The sequence below is a fragment of the Panthera onca genome, chromosome A1, assembly GCF_046562875.1.
Source record: "Panthera onca isolate mPanOnc1 chromosome A1, mPanOnc1 haplotype 2, whole genome shotgun sequence".
NCBI classification, from domain to species: Eukaryota; Metazoa; Chordata; class Mammalia; order Carnivora; family Felidae; genus Panthera; species Panthera onca.
This window is the reverse complement of record NC_138339.1, coordinates 57,102,253-57,125,618: the sequence shown is the minus strand read 5'-3', so window position 1 is coordinate 57,125,618 and position 23,366 is coordinate 57,102,253. Positions and strand designations below refer to the sequence as shown.

Sequence of the window (23,366 nt, the reverse complement as noted above, 5' to 3'; positions counted from 1 at the left end):
GGCATTCGATTTCAGCTCAGATCATGATCTCACGGCTTGGGGGTTCAAGTCCTGCATCAGGTTCTGTGTTGACAGCTCAGAGCCTGGAGCCTGCTTCAGATTCCGTGTCTCCCTCTCTCTCTACCCCTCCCCCCGCTTTCACGCTCTCTTTAAAAAAAAAAATCATAGACAATTTTTTTCCAGAGGACCAACGTAATCTGAGTTTAATTTTTAATACAATCACTATATAGTATATAGTATATAGTATATAGTATATAGTATATAGTATATAGTATACAGTATATAGATATAATACTATATCTCATTTGGGGGAAGTGGGTCTCGCTTTCTACTTCTCCCACTGAAATCCTAATTTAAACTAACATCATCTGATGCTTGATCACTCCATGATTCTAATTCTTCCATCTCAATAGCCATATTGACTTTTTTCTCAGCATTTGATCATGAAAGTTTGCAAATATATAGAAAAGGTGAAGACACTCTATGGTAAAAACCTATATACTCACCATCTAGATTCTATAATTAATATTCATTCTGACTGAAAATCTGTAAGTTAGGTCATTCGCACTATTCCCTAAATAAACACATTCGTACTGTACTCAGAATAACATAGAAAATCTTTGCCATAGTTTACCAGGTCCAGCCTGATCTCATTCACAACTTCTGTATGACCTCATTTTTTACCCCTCCTCTCTTCTATTATTGATATCCAGGGACAGTGCCATTCTTGTTCAAATATAACAAGTTTTTCCCTGACTCAGGGCCTTTACTTTTGCTCTTCTATTAGACCTACCCCTGACCATCTCCTTCTCTTCCTTCTGGTCTCAGCTTAAACATACCTCTTCAGAGACCCTTTCCTTGACCTTCCCATCTGAAGCAATTTCTGGTCCCCAGTTACTCTCTACCACAGTACCATACTTGATTGCATTTACAGGCCATTCTCTGAAATTCCCTTACATGTTTTTGTGTTCATTTCCTCTCTATTTCATTTCATTAAAATGTTAGTGCTTTTTTGAAAGCAAAGACCTTGTCTATATTATTCATATCCAAATCTCAGTGGCTTGAGTAGTACCTACTTCATAGAAGTTGAATAAATATGTGCTGAGTATATTTATGAGTATCATGAGAAGGCAATCCTTATTTTTCACACTAAGTATATGTAATCTACTATATTGTGTAAAACAAACAAAATATGAACAGAAAAATCCTAAGACCACTTAGAACTCAGAGCCACTCAAGTAGTAATTCTCTTCAGCAGATCATGGGGGCACTTCCTAAGGTAGATCAAAAGGGTCACCAGTTAAATCAAGATGATTCATTGAAAATGTGGCACCCTAATCAGTGAAGACATATTTGCATCTAGGACACTTAATAATGCTAAGGGAGGCGCTAGACATACAGATAGGAAGGTACTTAACTTTTCTTTATTGCAAGAACTACCCCCCCCAAAACCCCCCAAAAAACCCATGAAATATGCAGATGCTGAATTGGTAGCATTGCATTCTCTATAATATATTTCTAACCTATTGCAACTATTTTGAATATATCCTTTTACATTCAATATGACATTTCTTCTAAATATTTTGGAGGTTTTTTTTTTTGTTTTTTTTTTTTTTTTTATTCTTCATAACCTTCTTCCTAGCACCATGGAAAGCTTCAGGATAAAAAGAGAACTGTGGTGATTTTCCTACTAATTAGTTGCTCTTATTAAAAAGAGCAAGATAATTGATTTTAGGATGCACTACCCCTTATTAAGACCTAATTAAGCTGTATATCAAAGACTAATTAAATGGCATTATTCCATCTCACTGATGAGTCTTGATGCTTGGTGAATAGATTTGGGTGGTAGATGAATACTCTTGGAATAGATTTCACAGCCAGACAGATAAATATAGACTAAGAAGCTGAGTAAAGGGAATTTTCGATTATCTAAACCTAACACACTTATTGGTATTTCTTCAGCCTGACAGTTTGAAATGCACAAAATGAAACATTTAAATACAAACTCAGCACTGTGGTAGGATGGAGAACAATGAAAGGGCTTCTTCAGAAAACTGAAAATTTAAATATGACATTAATTCTTCCAGTGAAATGGTGGACTGGGGAACTGGAGGCATTTGATTTTTTTCTTTTTTAACTCTTTTGATGAGTTAGGCTACTCAGTCTTGATGAACCTCAGACAAGAGCTCAGTTACACTAGAAAAGAATATCTGAAAGCCTGATATCACTTTTAAAGTTGCTAATCACCATCTTTGCTAAGTTATTCTCTGGATCTCAGGGAGAAGAAATGAGGAGTAGTAAGAGAATATGATCATCATAAGGAATTTGAATACAGTAGGAGCCCAGATATTGCCGCAAGTGTGGTCCAGCCAAAGAGAAACTGCCATTAAAAAATATTTGGAGAGTAAGAGCTATTAATAAGATAAATGTTTTTCAAAATTTTATTCTACACCAGAAATGAATGTTTTCAACAGCAAATCCATCTCTGCTAAATCAATATTTTACTTGACAAAGAAGATCATATACCAAACGTTTCAAATGTTATGTAAATCCATTCATTGCTTTAATCCCATCAAGCTAACCTTGTACTGCCAAGGCTGTTTCTTCAAGGCAGCGTCATTGTGACAACAGAAACTCATCATTCCATTTAATCTATCAGGTCACAACCTTCTTGGATTATGGTGGGTAGTCTCTCAAATTCTTTGGTGCTTCATAATGCAAAAGCTTTTGAATAAATCACAAGATATTTGCAGAAAGTAATGATTTCACTATACAGTTGTGCTATATTTGATTATCTTTAATAGTTACCTTCACTAGCAGTATAATAATTTGCAAACAATAACATCAGTCATATGTCACTTTTGCACTCATTACTGGCCAAGGTATAACCCCCAGGACCAATAATCTATACTACTGAACATCTAAATTAAATGTCATTCTGTGCTAAGTGCAGGTTATTCAATTGAAACTGAACTTTTGCTACTATAACGTGTATTTTGAATTATCTGAAGGACATCTACCCTTGAACTCTTTTTGCATTAATACACACAGAAGTGGAAATAGCTGCAACATCACTAAGAAAGCTGTGCAAATAGAGAACTGAAATCTCGATTACAGGAAAATGAGTAAACAATTTATTTTTAGCTATCTTTACAGAACTCATGGACAGGAGATAAAGGGTTTGACTCAAGTACTTCAAGGTTGTCATTCTAGGTACTTTGTTAGATTTAATAGAGTTTATAGTGTTTAGATTACCTTCTAGATGGAGCTTCACTTTCTTTTTCACTTCATATAAAATTATGGATTTTAACATAATTTTGATAATTATACACTGCACATGAATGCTGAAAAACAATCAATTAATGACAACTATAATTTTTTCTTTTGTTTTGCATTCCATGCTTATTTTTTCTAATAGAGTTGGAACGTGAAGGAAGAATGAGGATGGGGGGGGGGTTAATTTATCTCTTGGGCTTTGTGTCTCACTGAGAACAAATCTTTCATGAGCCCAAATTATGAATCCATAAATCCATAAATCTAATCAACATTAATAAAAGAGTAATGAGACACATTCATTAAGTTCTTTGAGATCTTTACAAGAACAATACTATCGATATTAAGGAAGAAATATTAAAGGATCATGGAAGACAATGGCCTAGACAGAAATTTTAAGGCAATAAAGAAATAGAGGGTACTTTATGACAATTGTGGACAGCCAGTCCTCTGACAATTGGTTCACAATCATTAAACTGAATATATCCTCATCTAACTGCCCAGGAAATTATTCTTGTGGGTTAACCTTGAATCTGAGTTCATTTGGAAACAGAAAGTCTCAAGATACTAAGGAAGAACATTTCTTTGCACAGCCCACAATACCTATACCTCAATGTTAGAAACAGAGAAACCCTTTTCATAGATGTATATTAGAAAATGAGACAGAGGCTTTAAAATTTTGACCTAGGCTTTAAAGTACAATGGTATTCCAGTGAATTAACAATGGATAGTGTGTTGCAATAAAATTAGCTAATCAAAATATGCTTTCGTTTAGGAGAATTGACATTCATTTATGAGCAATTTGGAAAGTCTGCAGGTCCAAATAACAATCAAAGCGTAATGTGTATGATCTCCTCATTGCCACTGGCTTCTGCTTGGTGGCAGAGACAGATGAGAGCAGGGTTTGTGCTTGATTTGGGGGTTTTCACAGCTTGTGCCAAACCAAATGTGAACTCAGCAAATGAAAAGACTCACAAGCCTTATCAACGGTAATCTGAATGGGTGCTCTCTCACTCCATTCCTGAGACTTGAAGGGACTTGAGGCGAGTAATAAAACTATAAAAAATATAAGATACGATATTAGAAGTGTTCTTTAATTTCTTTATTTTAATTGCTGAGTAGAATTATATTATTTCTTTAAAATACGTGAGAATCCTATTTCATATCTAGGCTCCTTTATAAGTTCTTCTTTAATCTTTTCCTTTCTTCTCTTTTTAATTACTTGTCTTATTTCTCTTTATTATTGAGCTATGAAGTTGAGTTTTAGAAAACGGGAAAAGAAACATTGTCCTTCAGCATACATAATAATACTAAAACTTCTTCAAAATATAAACTTTTACCTTTGTTTTCAAAATTCTCTAACAGTTTTCCCCCCACTTCCTATCTGGTATTACATTGGTCTTTTATTTACGTATACATAGTATCTTCCATCATGACTGCTAATCTCAAGGCATTTATGGTCTTTGTTTCTTAATGCAAAGATGCGTTAATAATGAGATAATAGTCAATAATGATTGATTAATTGAATGAATGGATGAAAAAATTACAATAGTCAGTAATGAATAGCAAAAAAAGGATTTCTAAAGCTGTTTAGCATTGTTTATGGTTGGAGTAATCATTTCCTTACTTTTGGGAATATGAGAAGCATTGTAAATTTATCCTATAGCCAGTGATTTTCAAATTTTTTGGATGTGACCCATTGCAAAATGGATTTTGCATTATGACCCACTATCTTCACAGACATACACATATCTAAACAATAAGCCTGTACATGTAAAAACACACATATTATTAAAGCAATATGACAGGCAAAATTCTGAAATGACTTCAATGAGTCATGGTCTTATGTAATCCCCTGCCCTCAGTAGGGGCAATGCCTGTGGATAAGATGCAACTCCTTGATTAGGTTCCAGTATATGAAAAGGTAAAGACATTTCTCAGCTGTACTAAAAGTGTCTTGTCCCTAATCAGCTGAATTTAAGTTAATCAGAAGGGAGATTATGCTGGGTGAGCCTGACTTAATCAGATGATTGCTTTAAAAGAGGGTCAAGAAGTCAGAGACTTGGGAAAGTAGAGGATGTTGGAACATAAAAGGTTCTGGTAATAATTCCAGCATGAGATGGGAAAGTTTCTCCCACATCACCAAACAATTCTCTGGACACTAGCTACCTGCCCCACAATTTAACTCAATTATCACACTGTCTACCTGGAGATAGCATCAGATTCCACAGGTTAAGGGTTTAGTCCTACAAGACTGCCTCCCCACCCTGTCCTCACACACACTTCAGATGCAAACTGGAAACCCAGTAATCACTTGTGCTTCTGACTAACCCGCTAGAAACTGGAGATTCCCACAATCCCCTCTGTGGGCTGCAGATACCAGTCACAACTCCAAGATGTTACCTGTATTTCTGACTGACTGGCTTTAAAGGTGAGTTTCCCACAGTCCCTTCCGTGGGTTTAATTAATTTGCTAGAGCTGTTCACAGAACTCAAGAAACTTGTTTTTTCACTAATTATCAGTTACCATAAAAAGATATAATTCAGAAATAGATAAGATGCACAGGGCAAGGTATAGGGAAAGGGTGCAGAGCTTCCATAACCCTTTGCAGGTATACCATACCACTCCTTGAGAATCTCAACATATTCACCAACCCAGAAGATCCCTGAACCGAGACCTTTGGGGTTTTATAGAGGCTTCATTACACAGACATGATTGATAAATGATTGGCAAGTGGCAACTGATTCAACCTCTAACCTCTCTTTCATCCTCAGGGGTCAGGCAGTTCTAACTGCCCAAGGCTGAAAGTTCTAACTTGGTTCTACTGGCAACCAGCCCCCACTCTTAGGTGCAGTCCAAAAACTCATCCATTAACATAACAAAAACTACCTGTGTGTTCTCATCACTTAGGGAATTCCAAGAGTTTCAGGAACTCTACCAGAAATCAAACAGAGACCACATATGTATTTCTTATTACAAATCACAATATCACAAAAGAGAATCCTGAGACTAGTCCCCACACACAGTTACAGTAAGACCCAGTCCCCACACACAGTTACAGCAGCCTGTGAGACCCTGAGCAGAGGTTCCAGCTAACCTGCACCCCAATACCCAATCTGCTGCGATATAATAAATTAATGTTGTTTTAAGCTGCTAAATTTGTAATCTGTTATGCAGCAGTAGAAAACTCATACAATCCAATGTCAGTTTTCTTTGTCTGAAGTGGTGGTTACAGTCAACTAAATTGATAGCATATAAAGTAAATATGAGCCACAACCCACATTTTGAAAATTACAGCTATATCTTAAAACCATCTTTTTCATGACACCAAAATATTTATCGGTAGAAGTTCTTTCTTTTGAGTTAAAGAATTTGATGTTCACAAACTCTTAAACATCAAAAGCCATTATCAGGCTTTGGTTCACAGTGGTGAACACAATATATATATGGATTCTGACCCCTAAGAACCTAGTCTAAGGGCTGGAGAGAGATATAAAAACAAATGAACAAAACCAAACATACACTTAGACTCAGTAACTATTTAAGCACTATTTCCACTAATAAACATGTATTTACTTGGGACAATCATGAGAGATAAGAATGAACATTATGTAATCCATACTCTGAAGGGTTGCACAATATCTAGTAGGAAACATACAATCCATAAATAAGTAAGTATTCCATGATAATTCCATCCTTAGCATACAGAGAACAAAAGATATGGCGTGGAGTGGCAAATTCTACCCAGGAACACCAGGAAGGTCTTCAGAAAAGATGTGACATTTTATGTGGCACCTGTGGGTGGGAGGGCCTGCAGAACATCTCCAGTGTGAAAGCACTTTCCATGTACTATGTGAAACTGTTTTAGAAGATCATGCTAAAAAATTTGGGCTTTGAGGCAATTCAAATCATTCAAGTTTTTTGTTTGTTTGTTTGTTTGTTTGTTTGTTTAAATAGGATTTGAACATAAAATTATATCCCTGAAACCCAAATTAAATTATATGAAGTTGGCACTACCAGCACAGACAGAATATACATCAGTGATAAGTCCATCAAATTGTGCAGGAGCAGATAAAGGAATAGAGGGTGAATTAGTACAGATATTTTGGGTGTTTTGGTTATTCTATAAGGGGGGCCTGAAATAGAAAATTTTAACTAATGAAATGGATTGAAATGATAATTATCTGGGTAGGAAGAGTCCAAGCAAGGCTTTAGGAATTGTCCTAAGTCAAGCACTAACACTCAACTTTATAAAACATGCTGCTCTGAAGCCCAATCTGGATGGTTCATTACTGTTAAGAATAACACCCTTCTCCTATACACTACTATTTATCACTTAGCAAATGTCTCTGAATGAAGAATAACCACAGAAACAAGGCCAAAATAATTATCACAATTTATGCTGTGTTTATGGTGTCTGTTTCTTAGGTCTTTTTTTACACCCTATTTATCCTTGTTTAAAACACAGTTCTAACCAGCTTTTTTATTCCCTTTGCTAACCTAGAGAATGTTAGAAGCACTGCACTGTGCCTTTCAAACAATGCCACTAACAGTTTTCAAAGGCTTTACATTTTATTCTGTAAGAAAGAATAAAACATCTTTGATGTGGGGAGAAATTAACTTTATCTGTGCTCCAGAGAAAAATTCTTAAATGAAAAAAAAAATCAATGTTTCTTCTGGAATTAATTTAATGACTGATTTCCAATACATAGAAAAAAATATTAACTAGTTCTGTATGTGGCTAAGAGTATGGTTTTCTGGTAGTACTCCACTCCTTTGCAACAGAAAATAGGGTCTCACAAAAAACTGTAATCATAATCACTTTTAGCAATGATAATTGATATTACCAGTATGTTTTCTTCAGGTTTTAATAGTGTTTACAGGAGTTTCCATTTCCATTGTATTCATTTTTTTAAAGGGACTATTTTTTTTAGAGAAGGGGGAAGAACACCATTTCAGAAAGAATCACTGTGTAAATGAGTCACATCATAAAAATAACCCTGTTAAAAGCCTAACTTAGGCTCCTGTTTATCCTCTGTAGATCAAAGGCAGTTCTAAAAAAAGAAGAGCTCTAGATGCTTATTGGTTCCAAGTATAATGATTGCTAACATTCAAACATGTTAGAAACCATGGACAGCTGAATTAGACCTCTAACATCCCAATGTTCAAAATTTTGACCTCTATCAAGAGATGTATAGCTAAGCCTGAAATTTGCTTTTAAAATAATCCCCCATTGCTCATGGCCTGAGGATCATGATTCATTTGATTTTTTTAAGCAGATTTTCACTATTAAGAAATGCAAATATTGACTATGAAGAAATGAAAGCATTAATATCATTTAAATTTGCACAGTGTTCCGGCCATATGAAATTACTCATTCAGACCATCTTATTCTATGCCACCATATTATTTTCATAATAAATGTTAAAATTCCTGTATCTTATTCTGAATCCAAATAAATGTAGGCTGTGTAAAAATGGTCACAGAACCCACAGAACCTTCTTCATCTTCTTCTCTCCCCCACCCCACTTTTTTTAGCATAAGTTCATGGACCAAGGCAAAACAGGATACCTCTGGACCCAGAGACTTAATTATAACTCAATGAGAAGCTAGTGTAATCTTGTTTTAGTGAAAGAAAATATAAGAACTTTAGCTCATAAGAGGTGTTTTGTATACCTCAATGAAGTCTGTTTTCATCATTTAAATTATTTATAACATTTATTCATTTACCAAGCACCCAAATTTACCAAGCACACAAAGTTTAGGTGAAAACAAACAAAAAAAATGCAAAGAAAAACTTGAGAAGTGGGCAGTAGATCTCTCCAAGAGAATTTATGGTCTGCCCTTATTTTACTTTTATACCAATGGATTACTTTTATGCCAATGATAATGTGTGAATTCTTTACAATGATGAGGTTCAAACTGAATTAATTATTTCACTTTATGGTTGCTTTGATTTAATTTTTGCTACAGTATTTCTGACAAATGTATTTTTTTTTTCCTTTTGGAAAATTTACTTTAAGAGAGTTGGCAAAAATCATGCCCCATGTGTCTGTATCATGTTAGTCCTGCCCTCATTTGCACTTATGGGTCTACTATTCAGATTAGGTATCAAGTAAAGTTTGTATGAATTTGTCCAGTAATTAAATTTCTCTGTGCCATAATTCTCTCATCTGTGAAATGAGGACTCTGTTATTTACTTAAGATCACTGTTTTGAGAATGAAGCAGAACAGTGTTTGTACTGCATTGAATACAGAATCTGGCACATAGTAAGTTCTTTATAAATATTGCTCATTAGTGGTAGTACTTTTTATGATAATAAGACACCTGGCCTCAAGTAGCTCACGCTAAGGAAACCAGACATGCAGGTATTGAAGTAGCAGCACTCATACATTTAATGAAAATGAATCCAAACATCTAACAAAGGGAAAAAAAAGTATATCTTTTATCTTTTTTTGATTCCATCACCTCCCCAGCTTTCTCCTTTAAATTAGATTTTATTCTCTATTTTCTCATAAAAGAAAGTCATAAGTGAAATATAAATAATAACAAGAGAAGTTAATTTTTCACTTTAAAACTATCAAGGACTTTTGTCTAAGTGACTTAAATACACTCCTTTGCCATATGACTTACTTTTCACTCTTCCAGTTAAAAGAGCATATTCTTCTACCCCTAGCAATGGGTCCAGCCATGAGATAAGCTGTGGCCAACAGAACGAGGCAGAAATGGCAGTGTGATAGTTCTAAGCCTAATGCCTTAAGAGGCTCCTTTGTTCTATTTGCCCTTTTATGGTTCTGGCAAACCCATGAGAAGATCACGCTTAGGCTTCTGGTCTTAAGAGAAGGATGAGAGAGATACATGGAGTCGAGTCACCACACCTGAGTCAGTGTAGCTTAGAACAGTCAATGATCATCCAACCTAACCTTAAGGTTTATGCTTGTTTGATTTGTAGTTTCAAAGTAGAAAAGCCAACCAATACAAATAGTTTCAACCTGTTGGGGTATTAATTTTTAGTTTTTAAAATAACTTTTTATTTTTTCAGATCACTGCCTTTTACCATACTGCCAATGCCCTCTTCCCATTATCCCATTGCATTTCAGGCATCTTGGGTAAATTACATAACTGTTCTTTTTAGTTGTATACTAAACAGTAAATACAAAATAGTGTGGTACTGGCATAAAGACTGATATGTAGACCAGTGGAATAGAATTGAGAGTTCAGAAATAAATCCTCACATTTATGGTTACCTGATTTTCAACAAGGGTGCCAAGACCATTCAATAGGGAAAAGATAGCCTTTCAACAAACAATGTTGGGAAGCTGCATATACATAAGCAAAGATATAAAGTTGGATCTTTATCTTATACCATATACAAATATTAACTAAAAATGGATGAAAGGCCTAAATATAAAAGCAAACTATTAATATCTTAGAAACCTAAGGGGAAAATTTCATGACACTAGATTTGGAAATGGTTTCATGGGTATGATACCAACAGCATAAGCAACAACAACAACAAAATTTAGGCAATTTGGATTTCATCAAAATTAAAGACTTTTGTGTAGAAAAGGACACTATCAGCAAAATGAAAAGACAATCCACAGAATGGTAGAAAATGTTGCAAATCATATATCCATAAAGGGATTAAAACCCAGACTACGTGAAGAAGTCTTGGAACTCAACAACAAAAAAATCAAATTTAAAAAAAAAAAAAAAAGGGCAAAGTACTTAAATGGCCACTTCCCTAAAGAAGATACAGAAATAGCTAATGAACACACAAAAAGATGGTCAACATCATTGATCAGTAGGAAAATGCAAGTCAAAACCACAATGAGATATCAATTTAGACCCACTGGGATGGCTACTGTCAAAACAGAAACAAAAACAAACAAAAACAGCATACACACACACACACACACACACACACACACACACACAGACACACACACATGCACGTACACGCAGAATATAGTAAGTGTTGACAAGAACGTGAAGAAGTTGGAACTCATCCCGTACTTTGGTGTTGGGAATGTAAAATAGAGCAGCCTCTGTGGAAAACAGATGCTTTGAAATTCTTCAAAGCAATTCTTAAAAAAAATTTAAATAAAATTACTTTATAATCCAGCAATTCCACTTTGAAGTATGGACTGAAAAGAACTGAAATCAGGGACCCAATCAGATATTTATACATCCATGTTTACAGCAGCATTAAACACAATAGCCAAAATGTGGAAACAATTCAAGTATCCATAAACAGATGACTGGATAAACACAATGTGGTACACACACACACACACAGAAACATGGAATATTATACAAAAGAAAGGAAATTCTGACCCATGCTACAACATGTATTGACCTCGAAGACGTAGCGCTAAGTGAAATAAGCCAGACATAAAGGGACAAATACTGTTTGATTGCACTTACATGAGGTACTTAGTCAAATTCATAGTGACAGAAAATAGATGAGGGTAATGAGTAGTTAGTATTTAATGAGCACACAGTTTGTTTGGAAAGATGAGAAAGTTCTGGAGATGGCTGGTGGTGGTGACTGCACAACAATGGAAATCTATTCACAGCCATTGAACTATACACTTTAAAATGGTTAAAGTGGTAAATTTCTTGTTACGTATATTTTATGCATATTTCAGTACAACAGAATAAACACCTTAAAGTTCACAGGCTTATTTCAGACCAGTTTATATCCGTGGTCTCATCCAGTTGAACCCTGATCTCCTTCTCTCTGTCACCAAGCAAACCTCAAACTTAGCGTCCTGAAGCAGGGTCAGGTTGGAAGAAGAAGGCAAATTGTGTTTGTTGTGGGTTGTGTATTTTTGCTTTGGCTCTCCTCCTATCCTCTTCTATTTCTAGCTGCACAGGGTTAAAGTTAAGAAGGGAGGAAAGAGATATCAGGGTGGATTTTAGTGGACTAAGCCAGTTGAATCAGGTAGGGAGATGTTTCATATCCTATTCTGGTTTGTTCTCCTGTGACTGCTGTTGGTAGCCCTTACTAGTACATGGTTTTCACACGTGGTGTGCTCTCCCAGATCTTGCTCGCTCCTCTTGGCGCTGCTCCCGTTGCAGCCCTGTGGCAAGACTGCTGATTCTGTAACTCAGCAAGTATTCATGCAGGGAGCAAGATGACAATCTTTCTTTTATGTTATCTGTAATTTATTTTAAAATACTTCAGTAGAGACAGTGGGATATAATGGCCTCTGCACTGAATTAACTCTCTTGGAAACATTAGTGTACATTTGATCTCCTCTAATCAGAAATGCATAGTCCAATGGAGGCTAGATAGCATTTGAAAATTTCAGTCAGAGATCTACAGGTGGCTAAGACACATATTTTAAATATTCCAGTCTAAATCTTCACTAAAGGATTTGTTAACTGGAATTAACTGTATAAAAATATATTTTTCACTAATGAAAAAAGTTTAAAATATATGGGTGGCTAAATGTCTGCCCTTGCCTAAACAGGGTAAAAAAGAGAGAATCTGGTCAAACTCCTAGCTGATACATTTAGAGAAATATATTTAGTCCATGACACCTTACATTCTCTCTTGCCTTTCTCTCCATTTCAAACTTACTGAAAGTTTCTGTTACTTGATTCAATTAGAAAATAAGGCAATCCTGGCATCAGAATGTTGTTGCAAACTTTCATGCAGCCAACTTATCAAAGTACCTAATAGCCAGAGTGGGGATTCTTCCAGTTAACAGGAAGAGGTGGAATCGCTGTCTTTGTATCTGCTTGCTATAGAATGTCTGCATCGGTTGCTAAATTTGTTCAAGGTGCAAAGTAGGTGTTCAGTAATGTTTGTGAAATAAATAAATTGCATAAGAGCCTAAAAAACAAACAAACAAACAATCGTTTACAAAAGACAAAATAAGGCTGGATTGGGGATTGAGCAATCAAGAAAATTTACAAGTGGGAATCTAATACAAAGGAGAAAAAAATGGCTATAGAAAGCTGAATAAGGAGATAGAGACATGAACAGTTCCATTGTTGCTTATGTCAGTTGTAATGGTTAAAGGGCTCATCTACTATTCTCCAGATTCTTAACCTCTTCTTGAAGTTGGGAATAAATGCACTTTCTTTGTAGCACATTCCAGGGGACACCAAGTTAAGTATCTTCCTTGAGCCCAATTACACCCTCTTCCAAATAGGAGTCCTGTTACTCTCATGAAGTCAGAGAATCTCAGAGGAGTAGCAGCTGCAGCAGCAGCTGTAATGCTGAATAGAACCTTAAGTAAATAGCCTAGAAGGCCAGTGAACAATGAATTATAATAAACCAACTATAATTAGTAATAAAAGCCTTAAAATAACTGTACTCATGAGATAGTATTGGACATATCCTTGCTGTGTTCAGGAAATAATAGAATCGTTTTTTCACCAATGTATCTACAATGGTAATTAAAAGCTGATTTAGGATCAAAGACAACCTCAAGGTTATAAATGTAAGTAGCTGGCTCTGAAAGTGTAAGTATTTTCCTCATTTCACGTCTTCAGTGCTTTTTAAAAAGTAGGGAGGAGCTTTTGGAGACTTTTTTTTTTTAAAGTGAGCAAAATCAGCTGATAAGTGAAGCAAATCATTCCGCCAATACAAAAAGATGTTTTATGCTTACAACAGTTGGGAGAGAAAAGACGCAGGCAGCCTGAGAAAGAAAATGGCTGTTCACACTGGATTTGCTAAGTGGATAGGGAAAATTTTAATTGCCAATCTCCATAACATAAGATGTGAAAGACACCTGGAACAGGAAGTGAATAATGCAGGCGAAAGTAGTTGGATGATGCTAAATGAAAGAGGTGATGATGGGGAGCCTGGGTGGCTCAGTCGGTTGAGCGTCCGACTTCGGCTCAGGTCATGAATTCATGGCTCGTGAGTTCGAGCCCTGTGTCGGGCTCTGTGCTGCCAGCTCAGAGCCTGGAGCCTGCTTTGCATTCTGTGTCTCCCTCTCTCTCTGCCCCTAACCCACTCGCATTCCGTCTCTGTCTCTCTCAAAAATAAACATTAAAAAAAAAAAAAAAAGTCTAGAAAGAGATGATGTTGGTTAGGCCCAGAAAGTTTCTACTTGTTGCCATGTGATATAATATCTATTTATTGTTGTAGTTTTCCCAGTTTCATAATTATTTACTGTTGTGCTCTAAAAAAAAACTTTAATGTCTATTGATTTTTGAGAGAGACAGAGTGTGAGCGGAGGAGGGACAGAGAGAGAGTGAGACACAGAATCCGAAGCAGTCTCCAGACTCTGAGCTGTCAGCACAGAGCTCGATGTGGGGCCCGAACCCACAAACCACAAGATCATGACTTGTGCTGCAGTCAGACACTTAACTGACTGAGCTACCCAGTCGCCTCAACTGTTGTGCATTTTAAAATTGCTTACTTGATAAAATCATCATCTTGAGAGACAAGCACAAAGCCACAGCAGTGAGAATGTAACAAAATCATTAAAGGAAATGTTAAAAAAAAAATATGTCTTATTAGATTTAGTGCTTTGGAATTAGCATATTATATCAACAGGGAACTTCTAAGAAAACCACAGTGTAATCCCATGTAATTGGTATTGAGAATAGCAAGCAAAACAAAGACAGACTTGTCCTCATGGAGTTCACAGTCCAGCTGGAGAGACAGACATTAATCCACTAATGACATTAATCCATTACAATGACAATAGTGCTAAGTGCTAAAAAGTGAATTCTAGAGAGCTACCAGAAGTGCAGGGCAGAAGAATTAGTCCGGTCTGGGGAGGATAGAGAGATAATCAGAGGATGAAGCTTTGAAGAACAGCCAGTGGCTGAAACATGAAGGATGGACCACCAGTTAAAGGAGCCACCAGGAGAGAGCAGAAGGGGAGAGGGGTGGAGGTGGGGAAGCAGAGTGATTTGTCTATGTAAAAAAGTCCTATGGCTAACACGTGGGATAGCACCTAAGAGAGACTTACAGAAAGCCATTTTTCCCCACAAGAACAGTATTTTGAAAATGTGCCTGTTCTGTTAGTTAAGCAAAAATGGCAAATGTATGATATGAGTATTTCTTCTTCCTTCTTCTGTGTTGCTGTCATCCTTTCATGAGTTGAGACACAGCTTTCAAATGTGTCTACACATAGCACTCCAGGAATTCACCAAGGCAAGGAGGAACAACATATGTGTTAGCCCTATCATAGAGGGAAGGAAACAAGCCTTTATTAATCTGTTTGTCCCCAAGTTTTAAGTTCCTTTCAAGTGGTAAGTCCTCAATAAACACTGTATAACTCAAAGCACGAAGAAAGATTATCAACTATGGTAGTGACAACATAATAAGTCTATAATGTACTCGTTTATTTCTTTAAAAAAAAAATCATTGAGCCCCTACCAACTGCTAAGCATTTCTTTCTGGTTCTGGGAGACAGAGTCACAATCACAACAGAAAAAAAGCCTTTAATCTTATGAAGTATACATGCTATGGGGGTCAAAGGAAACCATAATAATGTAATTTAATCATTAAATAAAAATAATAGATTGTGATAAACGTTGCAAAGACAACAATGGAGCAATGACAGAATAACACAAGTTGGTTAAAAAAAAAAAGCCCTCTCTAAAATTGGGCAATATCTGAGCTGAAACATGAAGAAAAGATAAGAACAAGTACACTTTGGAAAGCATAGTTAAGAGTAGCCAAACACAGAGATCTCAGGCTAAGGAAGGGCTTGGATGCTCCAGGAAGAATGCGAGGCTCCTGTTGATTGGAGAGGGGTGAGCAAGCAAGAGAGAAGTACATCATGGGGCCTGAGAGTTAAGCATGAAAAAGTATACAGGGCCGTTTAGGTCTAGATAAAGAGTTTACAACGTCTTCCTACTCCATAGGAAGTGCATAAAGGATCTAAAGCACAGGAATGACATCTTTGGGTGCATGTTTTACAAAGACCTTTCTGAATGTTTGGTGGAAACAGACTGCATTGCAAAGCGACAAGTATAATAGCATGAAAATGCACACAATACCAATGATCACATGGCTCTGTAAATAGAGAAAGTGTCTCTTTGTTTTGGCTGCAAGGGGAAAATGAAATAAAGCAGAACAAACATGTCCACATACTGAGGTAAAAGAGAAATATTTGCCAGATAAAGATTATGGCACCATCATGTTTTCTAACAAACAAACAAATGAATGAATCAAACCCAAACATGAACTGAGGCATTTGTTTGTATATGGCTTACAAGCATCATGGGTAGACCAAAGAATACCTATTTTTAAACAGGATCCTCTGATTTGATCTATATCTTGTAACAATCCTATCCCTAATTCCCATTCCATCAGGCAAATATTTTCATTTTATATAGGCATACTGTTTTGAAAGCAATATTCTTCTATTATCTGGTATCAAAAAAATATTATGCTTTAATTTTTTTGCCTCAACTCCAGAGGAAAATCTTCTAATGCTATTCTGATTGATGTCAAGGAATGAACTGCTCTAATTCAATCCAGATATGAAAATTTGTGCTCATTTCTCTTCTCCAAGTGAGTACATCTTCTGCTTGTGTCCACCTGATTCTCTACACTGGGTTATCCACTCTCAGGATGTAACCTGGATCCCTGATTTTTGACCTTGACCTCTTGACCTCTCCCATTTCTCACCATGAGTGTGTACTCTCTTTGGCTTCTGACCTAAACTTTTCTCATTAGCAGGCACTAATGAGCACTTCGGTCAAAGCAGGACGAAGACCTTGTCACACCTCTCCCTCTCTTGGAAGTTATGTACTGACACGCCTGATTTCCAACCCAAAGAAAAATGGGATCAAAATATATTTACACATTTGCCATGACAAAAAAGATTTTACTTTGGAGATATTTTACTAACTGTGAAGGGACCATAGCATTTGAGTCAAACAAATTTCTACCTTATTTCACTGTATCCATAGAGCTACTGGAATAAAATGAATATCCAGCATACTTAGGACATTTATTATATTTCAGACACTGTTCCATGTTTTCCAATTTAATCTTGGTAACAAGCTCATAGATGGATTCTTTTATAATTCCCATTTTACAGACTGGGAAACTATAATTTGAAGATGTTAAAGAGGTTTCCAGGATTTTACATTTAGAGAAATTGTAAAGACAATTCATCTCAAGCCGGTATTATTCTACAACCCTCCCCCTTAACTTAGAAGAAAGTAAAACATTTATTCATCTATGCTGCCTGCTGTGCTTTTATCTTATGTTTAAAAAAGATTTAATTCATGTCATAATACAAAAAAATACAATGTTTTAAGGAAAAAGCTTCATGTATGAGTTGAAAATTTAATTATTATTAGACCAGCTTATGTAGATAAAAAAAGATTTTAAAATATTAACAAAAACATTAACTTTCCCCACAGATTTTTCTGAGATAAACATAATAACAGCAGGCCAACTGTTCAAATTCTAAATCACCAATCCTTAAGTGTCTAAAACCCAAGATACACCTAAATACAATCAACTGAATTTTAATGTCATGGTTAACTTTTCTCACTCCTGAGTGAATTTTCTTTCTGTCTGTCTCTAAACATGAGGGGAAATGTATATTTCCAAACAAAATGTTATAAAATTTGCAGAATATTAAAAATTCTGCTTCAAGGCTAGAAAACTCAGTTTCTTTAATAATTCAAACCTCTGTCTTCCTAGGTGGGCTTAACAATTGCAATGAAAAGTTAGGAAGCATGAAACTGCCTGCCTTCCCTAGGAAGCAAACTCTTCTTAGCATACCGATCAGAACATTTTCCTCTTTGTCTTCAATAGATCAATAATACCCAGACAGCCCAAGTACCTAACCAACTGAAGACTCTACTTCAGAATACACCCATGAAATGTCTTAAACACAGCAACCGATTTTGTCTGTGGGTCATCAATTTCTTAGCTCCTTTGACCATAGTTTACATGAACCTAATATTAAGAGTTCTTATTCCGAGTCTTACATTATAGCAATTTTCTTTGGGATTATACCTCAGAAAGTAAAATGCTCTTTGGGAACTATTTAATTTTCCTCAGCTTGTTCTTTTTCCACCCCCCCCCCCCCGCCAAATCCCACAGACTTTTCGTTTTTAGAGTTGATGTATCAGCTTTATCATAAAGTTTATTCTCTATAAGCATGAACAAGCAAAACCAAAGTGAAAGGAATAAACTGAAAAGCAAAAAAAAAAAAAAAACACTCAAAAAACTGCAAATCTCTAGAAAGCATACAAACATACAACCCACCTTGTATTAAAAGAAAAAAAAAACAACAACAGAAAAGCCCATCAAAACTCCACAAAAAAATACCGAAATGTCTCATGTCACAAGTTCAAAAGTCAGACATACCCATGTGTTTTTTCAAAAGTAAATGCATGATAATAAAAATGATAAATTCCATTTAGTTGTAGGAGTCTTTGTTGTTTTTAGAGCACTGTTACATATGTTATCTCACTGCCTTTTTAAACCTTTGCATAAATTAATGCAATGTGCATTTTGCCTCAGTACTATATTGTGTTTCTATTTTTGGAAGAAAACTGTAAGTAAGATTAGATGTGCAAAAAAGCAAAACAAGCCACTTACTAAATAGAGAGAAGGCACCCATGAAGACAGTAAAGTCAAGTTTTGAAAAAAGCACATAATTAACTGCAGCTTGGAACTTTTCCAAAATCTCATTCACCAACTGGCTAACACTTAGACGGAGTCACACCGGGTGACAAGAAGAGCTCTTAGGGTGAGAACCACCAGCTTGGAGACAGTGAGCCTCATTAGAACACATCAAATCTTCCTCTAGCATGGACATTTTTTTTTCTCCAGTGTGAAGGTGTAACACGCCCAACCAAGGAAAATAGCACAATTCCATGTGTTCATTTAATAGAATAGCCAAGTCAGGACAGTTACTTAGATTGAAAAGTGAGACCACACTAGTGAAAAATATGAATACACAAAACTGAAACATGATGGAGTTGTAGAGGATAGATTTTTTTTTACCTACATCTATGTATGGATATAGGTACAATTTTTTAAAAGTTTTCTGTTATCATGACCTCATTCAATCATTTAAATAACTTTCTTGAAGCACCTACACTCCAGGTCTTGGGGTTAAAAATGGTTATCGTCTTTACCACCAAAAAGCTTTTGTCCTAGAGATGAAACCCACAAGTAGGGGAATTATGTTATGTGGTAAATGAGAGTGTAATGAGGGCCCTAGACAACTAACCCAGCCTCAAAGGACAGAGGCGCAGGGATTTTTGTTTTTGTTTCTGTTTTTTTCTGTTTTGTTTTGTTTTTTGATAAACGCGTGCATTTTTCTTTTGCATGTACATGAACAACAGGAAAGGTTAGAATCTGACTAAGAGCAAGAAAAATATCAAATGAAGCTACTGTTGATTTGCATATTCACTTAGGAACCAGAATTCACAGATGCTTTGATGGGGTGAACAGAGTAGCAACTCTTTTGGTATGTGACACATGTGTTGTCATTCCTAGGGATTACCTACAGAAGAGCTTCAACAGGGGCTGCTCTCAAAACACCACACAGAGCCGTCTGGATGTCTTCGTTGAATCTGGAAGACAAGAAAAGCATCGGTTAAAGCTATCAGCTTATGACACAAAGGTAGCGCTGAGAATAAGTGATAGGGAATATCCACACCAAAAAGATCTGCCCACTGAACACAGAGAATGCCAAGGACAGAGGTGGATTAGTGGGTTTATCTCACAAGTGACAGGTTTCTGCATTTCAGAAGCATCATGCTGGAGTGGGTGATGGAAGAGCTTTATGTGAATAAAACCAAGATCCCCATTCACTGGGAAATCTTGGGTTTCTTTTTTGATCTAAACTCCGTTTGGAAATCCTAGATTAACCTGATAGAACCAGTTTTTCTTCAGTCTCAGTTGCTGCTTCCACGAGGATTTGAGTAGATTCTGAAATGCAATGCCTGTCACTATAACCATTAACAAACATGATATGGAAAGTAAAAAACAAACAAAAAATTCAAATAAATGTTTTAAAATAAAGGCAAAACTTATAGGAAAAAAAAAGAACTCTAGCTTTTAATATTTTTGCTTTCTTCCCAAAGGTCACATGAACTATTTGTCTTTCTGTTGGGTTATTGTATTTATTACATTTATTTATAGAGTTTATTAGAAGGTCATTATTTGTCTTAGGTTTGGACTTAATTCAGCTCAGGGAAACGACATGGGAAAGCATTATGAAAGTTACAAAACAGGACATCTTATATTGTATAGCTATCCCATGAGTGTGTCTTTATATTAGGTTCATTCTTCCATGAGAATCTTAGAGAATTTACAACAAACAACAATAACACACATGCAAATCTCCTTTAATGCTGGTAGCACAAGTTAAAAACAGTAACCGCAATAAAATTGCATTTGGGCCTCCTCCAAGCGTAAGCATGAGAATGAAGGTGACAAGGCAATATTTAGGAATACGTACAAGTGTAGAGAAACCTGATGATTTGATCAGCCTTTTGCATTGCTTTGGGACTTTTCTCTGAGTTCTGATAGGCAATCAGATGAAAACTGTCATTTGTGATAATTGGAAAATACTTACTTAGCAAAATCTGATATTGAAGCTCTAACCTGTTTCTCACTACATTAGAATTTCTGGAACTACAATCATAAGATAAACACAGTGGAAATGTAGAGGCAGACGTTTTGGCCTCTATTTACAAGGTAACTATATTAACTGCTAACTTTTTTTTTTTTTTTTTAAATTTTTTTATTTTTTGGACAGAGAGAGACAGAGCATGAACGGGGGAGGGGCAGAGAGAGAGGGAGACACAGAATCGGAAACAGGCTCCAGGCTCCGAGCCATCAGCCCAGAGCCTGACGCGGGGCTCGAACTCACGGACCGCGAGATCGTGACCTGGCTGAAGTCGGACGCTTAACCGACTGCGCCACCCAGGCGCCCCTAACTGCTAACTTTTAGTACATGTTTCTTGAGCCTAGTTTTTAAGAAGGAAACTAAAACCTCTGCATTAAACTCTGTTTTGATGGACAGGATAGTTCTCTCTGCCTTTGAAAAGAAAATACAAATAATTAAGTATTTAAATCTTCCATAGATGGTTATTTTTTTTCTTCCTATGTTAAAAAAAAGATCAGTCTCTTTCTAAACAGGACCTAATTGATGTTACTAGTTACATCATAACTATCAACCTCTCAGGACAAATGTTATACTCATGATGTACAATCTGCATAAAATTCCCTATGTCTTGACTATCCAGCAAATTACTGGCCACCAAAGTTTACCAGATAGTACTGTAAAGAAATATACCTATTAGAATGACAGGTCTCATTTACCAGAAGATATTAAAATCCTGTCAATGTGATTTCCATCAAGAAGGTTTTCAGTGAAATTATAAAAAATGAATGAAGGAAATCAAATGTAGTCATCTAGTTAAATATTCATTTTCTCATCTTTAGGGAGCTGTTTATTATACTTTGAACACTTGGCCTTTCGTAGAACGCTGTCTGGTTTTAAACTTGTTCTCATGCCACAGCAAATTCCAAGAGAGCTAGAAGTTAAACCCATTATTATGAAAAAGCCAAAATAACAAAGTGTCTTCTTTCTCAATGCAGGAATAGTTTAAGGAAATGGGTGATTCTAAGAATATCTAGATACTCCTAGAGCTCTGGCTTAGGTAAAGGAGGTGAAGCTCCAATGATGCCAGTTTTAAATAGATATCACTTAGAGGTGTTGAGTCTACACCTGTGCGAAACTAAGATAAAGGGCCTCCTTAAATTTTGCACCCCAGGCACCACATTTGCTTCACCATGGTCCTGGCCCTGAGTCCTCTGGCACTTGTGATAATGTTACTTAATTTTAAAGTTTTATTGATAAACATGAAAGAAACAACAATAAAATATTTTTTACATGTTTAACAGAACTGTAAGAGAATATTCTCCACAGTTGCAATGTAACAAAACATGTATTTTGACATATATAATAGGGAAAATCAATGCAAAGATCTAAAGCAAGCAGAAGAGGTAAGACATGAGGCAAGTGTGAAAAGGGAATGCTTTACAGCTTATTTCTTAACTTCATCTGTCCCCCAGGAGGGACACTGCACAGAAACAAAGTCACTGGTGCTAAGAAAACAAAAAACAACAGTGGAATGGAGGAATAAAAAACAGAAAGAAACAAAGCATGTGTAAAGCAAAGACTTTAATCAAGTAGGCGCAGGATTCAGTAAAACAAAATAAAACAACACAACACAAAACAAAACAATCAAAATGCCTTGGTGGAAGGTGGAAATAAAATGGTTAAAGTAGGCTTTCAGTCCTTGATTCAAATCTGAGCCTTGTCATATTAGGTGAACTCTTTGAAACAAGTTAATTCCTGTGAAATAGGTCCCTTATCTATCAACTAAGAATGACAGAAATAGCAATACATCAAAATCACAGCGATGGTGGCCCTATTGAAGGACTACCTGTGTGCCAAGCACTTTGAACAAATGTTACCTAGGTGTTATGACAACAGTCCTGGGAGATTGGTATTGTTTCTATTTTACCAAAAAGATATTTGGATGATAACATAAGGCATTAAATTACACACACACACACACACACACATACACACACACACACACACAGCATAATAATAACATCATACATTGTTACATATAAAGCTCTTAGTAGGGCATGGAGTTATGGAAGCTTAAGCAAGGTAGATATTATTATGGTATATTAAAAAGCTGGTAACTAAATGCTGTTTTAATGTAAGTAGAAGTTTTTTTAATTTTTTAAATTTGCATCATCTTAACCTAATTAGTTTATCTTTTACAAGTTACCTTTCCGTTAATGTTTTTAAGAGGAAGTAAAAGAGGAGTCAACCAGCATTATCACAAATCTCATCCAAAAAGCAAGGACCAGATTCAGAGCTTTGGAAGTCCCAGCCAACTTATTAATACTTATAAAAGTGGAACATCACTGGAGTGTTAGATACAAAGGGTGAGGAGGGGCAACATTAGAGGCCATGGATTTTCCTAACAATACAAATGAAATGCTAAGAAGCTTAGCATGGATAGGAGCTGTCATATTGATAGAACCAGGGCACTAACTTCTACTGGTGGCAAAATCCAGATTCCAGGGACAGAGTTAGAAAAC

General features: G+C 36.0%; 1 long non-coding RNA gene across 2 annotated transcripts in view; it reads right to left on the bottom strand.

Annotated features, from left to right (window-relative positions):
• The window catches only part of LOC144615049 (uncharacterized), a 641,806-nt gene that overhangs the window by 226,507 nt on the left and 391,933 nt on the right, over positions 1–23,366 (bottom strand). For both annotated transcript variants that reach the window (XR_013553410.2, XR_013553418.2), the window contains exon 3: positions 19,739–19,804. This is a non-coding gene — a long non-coding RNA (uncharacterized LOC144615049). The remainder of the gene's footprint in view (positions 1–19,738; positions 19,805–23,366) is intronic.